The sequence below is a fragment of the Centruroides vittatus genome, unplaced genomic scaffold (assembly GCF_030686945.1).
Source record: "Centruroides vittatus isolate TY-2023 unplaced genomic scaffold, ASM3068694v2 contig_391, whole genome shotgun sequence".
Lineage (NCBI taxonomy): Eukaryota > Metazoa > Arthropoda > Arachnida > Scorpiones > Buthidae > Centruroides > Centruroides vittatus.
Window position 1 is genome coordinate 3,595,165 of NW_027122207.1, and position 6,000 is coordinate 3,601,164.

Below are 6,000 nucleotides of genomic sequence, written 5' to 3' on the forward strand. Positions count from 1 at the left end.
GGATACTAGGGATGGTAAAGGAAGTAGTAAATAAAACAAAACAGTCGTTAAATTTCCAAAATGTAAATGAATATATACTAAGGTGACCAGATTTTAACATTTGTGAAGAGGGACAAAATTGACGGGGGGAGTGGTTGTCTTGTTGAAAAAAATTGTTCTAGAGCAGGAGTGACGAACCTATGGCACGCGTGCCCAAAGTGGCACGTAAGAGAAATCATCTGGCACGAAATGTATCATATGATTTCTGTTTTTTTTTCCAATCATCCTTTTTTCAATCAGATTTTTGACATTTATTCGAATTAAAGGGTATTCGTTTAATTTCTTTAAATATCATTATTAGGAGTCTAAGACTTTGGCACGCATTAACATTTTTAAAGCTAAGTATGCTTACAATATGGCACGCAGACTCAAAAAGGTTCGCCATCCCTGTTCTAGAGCAACAAAATTTTATTATCAAATAACGTAGAAATGTATTGTATTATACACATATTTTTAATTTTAACATATGTAAAATTTACAAATATACTAATAGTATATACTATTATTTACTATATATACTATTATATATTAGTGTCGGGATTAAAATCGTCTGGACGTACGATTCCTGCCTTTTTTCTCTATTTTCAAACGAGTAACGGTGACGTTGGCGAAACGACCGTTAGTTTCAAAAGCAGGATCGCTGATTGGCCACCTAACATCGCCGGACCTCCGACAGAGCTACGAAACGCTGATTGATCAATCAATCCTATCTTCAATCCATATAAAAAGGTCGAGTTTTGGCGGGAAAGGGAGTTGGCCAAACGGATTTGTCGAAGAAGGTTATTTTCGTCTCGTTGCTGCTTTAAGGAACGCCGGAAGGAATATATATCTAACTACATCTCAGGAATACGTCGCAAGGTGTCTTTTCGACAGACCTGTTCAGGATTAATGGACTTTTGAACTCTAATTTATTTTGTGTGTGTGAAACCTACATTGTAAATACTTAAACGTTGTAATTTATAATTCTTGTGAAACATCGTAAGTTTATGTAAATTTTATTTGATGTCATAAACGCTTGTGAACTTGATTTGGAATTTGACTATAATAGTATATACTGACAGTATATATGTTATGGACAGTGATTAATCGGGCATTATGAATAATGACCAAAGAGGTGCGCAGTGTGATAAATATTGATTCATTTATCAAATTGATCGATCATTATGAATACTGCTACCACCTAGTCGGGCAAAGTGATAATACGTTGAGGACTGATCATCCGACATACGCTAGCCAATCGGCACTCAGTCGCATGTGTGTATCGTGTTTAGTACCGAATTTTAAATTTGATTTAAAAAACTCCACTTATTTCATTTAGAAATATTTATTTTTTGTGAATTATTTCAAAGTACTATTAACTGATATTCTTCCGGTAAGTTAGAAAAAGTGAGTCAAAAATGGAAGTTACTTCTATCATTAACAAAGACGCTGATTTTGTAAAAATGTAATTGTTTTCATCTTTTTTTGCTATTAACTCTTTTAATCGGTTGTTCATGTCACTTAATGATTCCGCCATAATCGTTACTTTTGTCAAAGAAAAAAGATTAACTACCGGTCATATAAATTTAAAATTCGGTACTAAATGCAATACGCATGCGCAACTAAGATGTAAGTTCTGATTGGCTAGCGTATGTCGGATGATCACTCTTCAACTTGTTATCACCACTTTGAATCATTATGAATACTGCTACCCGACTAGGTGGTAGCAGTATTCAAGCCGGTCAATTTGATAAATTTTTGAAATTTATTACAATGCCCGATTTTGTTGGTCATTATTCATAATGCCCGTATTAATCACTTTGTCCATAACATATACAACAATATACAAAATAAGGCGTATGACCACACGCATATTTCTCAGCTGAGTGAATTTTTTTTTTAGCAGATTGCTGTCGTTTAAAATGTCATGAAGTTTTCCATAAGAATTTGTTAAATTATATTTCACACATAATATGGCTTTCAAAGTATCAACCCTTAATTTGATTTATCAGATGTCCACACTTTATTTACGGTAGAAAAAACGCGTTCAGTCGCGGCATTAGTTCCTAGTAAGGACAGCGCGTATTCCACAATTTTTAATGAATTATTGTATGAAACAGAGTTTATTTCAAAATTATTAAATATTTCTAACCATTTGTTCTCTGTAGAGATTTTTGATGATACCCAAGATTTAACCTTTTCCTTATTAATGTATTTTTTAAAATAATGATACTTCATTAATTAAAAAGATCATTTTCGGAAATATTACTACCTGGAAAATGTTGACTAATATGATCGAATGATTTTTGCACATCTTCCCAATTAAGTTCTTGTTTTTATATAACCCAATGAAAATGTTCAATATCATTGTAATGTACCGTCCACTCTTCTAAATAATCTAAGCAGTTACTATAGAACTTTTTGACGTGATTCGTGAAATCTGAGCGATTTATTGCACCTTGTTCTTCTGACTTATACTATTACAGATGGTTAACTATATTTTAACAATTATTTTAATCCTTATGTATTTCTTTCTAAACAATAATAATAATACTAACTTGTATTACTTTTCCTCTAAATTTGCCTTGAGTGTCACTTTATTATTGTAATTTTTTATTATATAATACTGTCAAAGCCAAAATGAACCCCAGCCCAACCGCTAGCAATAGAACAATGCAAACCGATGTGCTTATTCTCGCTAGTCACTAGCTTTCTAAGGCCGTGACAGACGAGAGCTCTGCGCCATGTAACATGCAACGAGCAAAATGTTCGCTCGTTTGGACAGCTTGTGAACACGCGCTGTTCCATAGCGACAGCTACGTGCCCCAAACCATTTTCTGCCGGTCTTTGCCACGAACACAAAGGGTTTTGTCGGCGCAGCATTCTTTATTTCCGATGCTCACGCACATATTGGTTCTGATACGTGTGATACAAGATGATCTTTACGAATCTTAAACATAAGACATAAATATAGGACATAATTGACAAAAAGTTAATTTTTCCAAAACTCGGGACTTTTTTAAAACGCCGCGGGACGCGGGACAAATTGTTAAAAAGCGGGACGTCTGGTCACCTTAATATATACTGTACTGTACATCAATTCGTAGATTTGATAAATTCAATATACGTATGATAAAAGTTCTCAGAATTTAAAATAATTATAGCATTATTATTAATTATTTTAGTTATTCACATTAGTACACTTAATTATTAAAATAAATTCAAAATATTTATGAGCCTACCAGTGGCCAAGCAGTCTTCGTTCCTTGAACGCTGGGAGTTCAGTCATGAGTTCGCTCCTCGCTCGGACGAGCTGGACACGTGCAGTTTTCCGGGTTTTCTCCACGTCTGTAACGCCTAAATAGGGGCCAATTTCCCTTAAAAAGACCTCCTGAAAGACACCCCCCTAGGTAGATCGGCCAAGTGTTGCGTTGCCTAACTAAACAAACAAAATCTTTATACGGTATATATTTATGTAGTATCATACTACAGATTGAAATTTTTAATGATTTTATCTTTTATGGGACGTGGTATATTTACATACATTGACAAATCTTGGATATTATATATATTACTCCCTATGGAATTTAGGGACTGAGTATATATCTAAACTCAAGGGACCTTTGCATCCACATTTTTTTTTTTTTAACTCTTTCCGCCCTATGGGCACTAAGAGGGCCTCTTTTTGCAAGCCATCATGGGTTCGGCCAGGCCCACAATGGGGCGACCGGGTGGTGAGGGACGGGGCCCGACATATCCGGACGGACCACCCCCCGAAAAATTCCTGGGGATTTTTCGACCCGTCGGGATTCGAACCCGGGTCCCCCAGAGCGGTGGGCTGCCACCTTAGCCGCTCGGCCATCCGGCCTATACATCCACATAATATTCTCTGCTGTTTTGCTAATTAGCATTGTTATTTTTCGATTACCAATGTTATAGGAACTCTTAAAACGATGCAACCGTGTATCGCAAGCCTTGAAGTTAAAGTTAAAATTGTCAATTTCTGTATACTTTTGCATAGCAAAACCTTTCAGATGAGATTTGCACAATATTTTGAATTTTGTCTTTGCTGCTTTGACCTGTATGGTTTGGTTTTATTTGATTAAGGTAACGCGACACATGGGCGATTTGCTGAGGAGAGACGGCCAGATGGCCGAGCGGTCAAGATGGTAGCTTACCGTCCTGGGAGACCCGGGATCTAATCCGGACGGGTCGAAAAATTCCCAGGAATTTTGTGGGGGTGGTGAGGGACGGGACGTTGGCCCCTGTCCCTCACCACCCGGATGTCCTATTGTGGACCTGGCTGAACCCATAATGGGCTTGCTAAAAGAGGCCCTTTTGGAATCCACAGGGCGGAGAGTTAAAAAAATGTGCCGAGGGAGAAATGCCTCCCGGGAAATCTTTTATGGAAAACAACCAGATTACAAGGGAAAAAGACAGCTTTCCGAGGCACCTAATTTGCATAAATTCACGATGGGACGATCCCCTCACAACCTGGGCGCATGTCTGCACGGGTCCAAACTCTACCAAGAAACTGTCCAAAATCGCCGAAAAGATCAAAGTTTTGAACTTTGATCTTTTCGGCGATACAAATAGAATAGCCGGAATACAAAAGGAAAAATCAAGCTTCCAAGACGTCTAATTTGCATAATCTCGCGCGGGCCGACTCCCCTGCAATGTCCTCAAGTGCCCAAAACACTTATAAAACTGCCCAATTTCTGCCAGAGTCAAAAGTCAAAGGTCAGACAACAAAAATACGAACAAATACCACAGTTCCCCAACTCCTCATTTGCATTATTTCACATTCAAACTTCCTAATTTGCATAATCTCGCGTCGTTATATATGTGGATGAGTCATACTGTCATGAAAACCCCAGAAAATTTTGGGAAAATAGCCCTATTTAGGGGTTACTGACGTGAAGAAAACCCGGGAAACTTCATATGGCCAGACCTTTGGCGAGGTGCGAACCCACAACCAGTGTTACGTAGTTTTCTCCACTCGGCCACCGGTGGGCCCACCTTGTGTATGACACGATTAATTTGACTATGCTACCCATTTGGAATGTGTTTACCTGATTTTTCCAGCGGCGCAGTGTTCTCTTGTTTGGCACCTCCGGACACACGACTTTTCAGAGTTTGCCAATTCCAGTTACGTTTCTAGTCTACTTTCAGCACGACGACTTCTTGTGATCCCATGGCACAACAGTTGTAGTTTGCGATATATTTGCGGTTGAAGAACATTTAAAATCATAATAGTTTTCGCAAAGGGAGAGATCTTCCAAAGTAAATTATTTAAATTGTCTATCGAAGAAAGAAGTTAATTAATAAACTAGACAACTTACCTTTATGATGAAAGGATGTTAGCACAATTAATCTACATTAATAATGTGAAACAATAATACATTCCAGGTATTTCCCGTCCGACGTCTGTTTCGGACATAAGATCGTCCATCATAGTTTCAAGTCTCAAATAATTGGTTTGGAAACATACAGTCTACTTCGGAAGCCGATTCTACCTGTTATAAAATATTGTGGTTAATGTTACCCTAGGTGCCGAGATGGCGCCTAGATGGCTCGTCTCTGATTCCAGCAAGAAAACAGTGGGACGCACGTTCTAACCTAACCTAACTTATTCTAATAAATTACCATAATTATTAGCAACCAAATTATTAGAATAGGTTAGGTTAGGTTAGAACATGCGTTCCACTGTTTCCTTGCTGGAATCAGAGACGAGCCGCCATCTTGACACCTAAGGTAACATTAACCAAATATTGTTATGCTTAAAGATGAAAGATTAGCTGACAACTATGTAATATTTACCATTTCATGCAATGATCCATAACGTATTGTGATAATTCAAGACAATTCTTCTAAAATTCCAAAAGGATTGACGTGTTCAGACTCGACTCGAGTTTCCATAGTGACTTAACTTTAATCACAAAAATTTCCTCTCGTCTGCTTGTCTTCTTTGCGTTCCCCAGC

The 6,000-nt window shown here is 37.6% G+C and overlaps 1 protein-coding gene across 1 annotated transcript in view; it reads right to left on the bottom strand.

Moving 5' to 3' along the window:
- Positions 1-5,405, bottom strand: part of LOC136975910 (zinc finger protein 383-like) — a 53,080-nt gene extending 47,675 nt beyond the window's left edge. The window contains exon 1 of the mRNA XM_067271076.1: positions 5,357-5,405. The gene's annotated coding sequence lies outside the window, so the exon portion shown is untranslated. The remainder of the gene's footprint in view (positions 1-5,356) is intronic.
- Between the last annotated feature and the right edge of the window lie 595 nt (positions 5,406-6,000).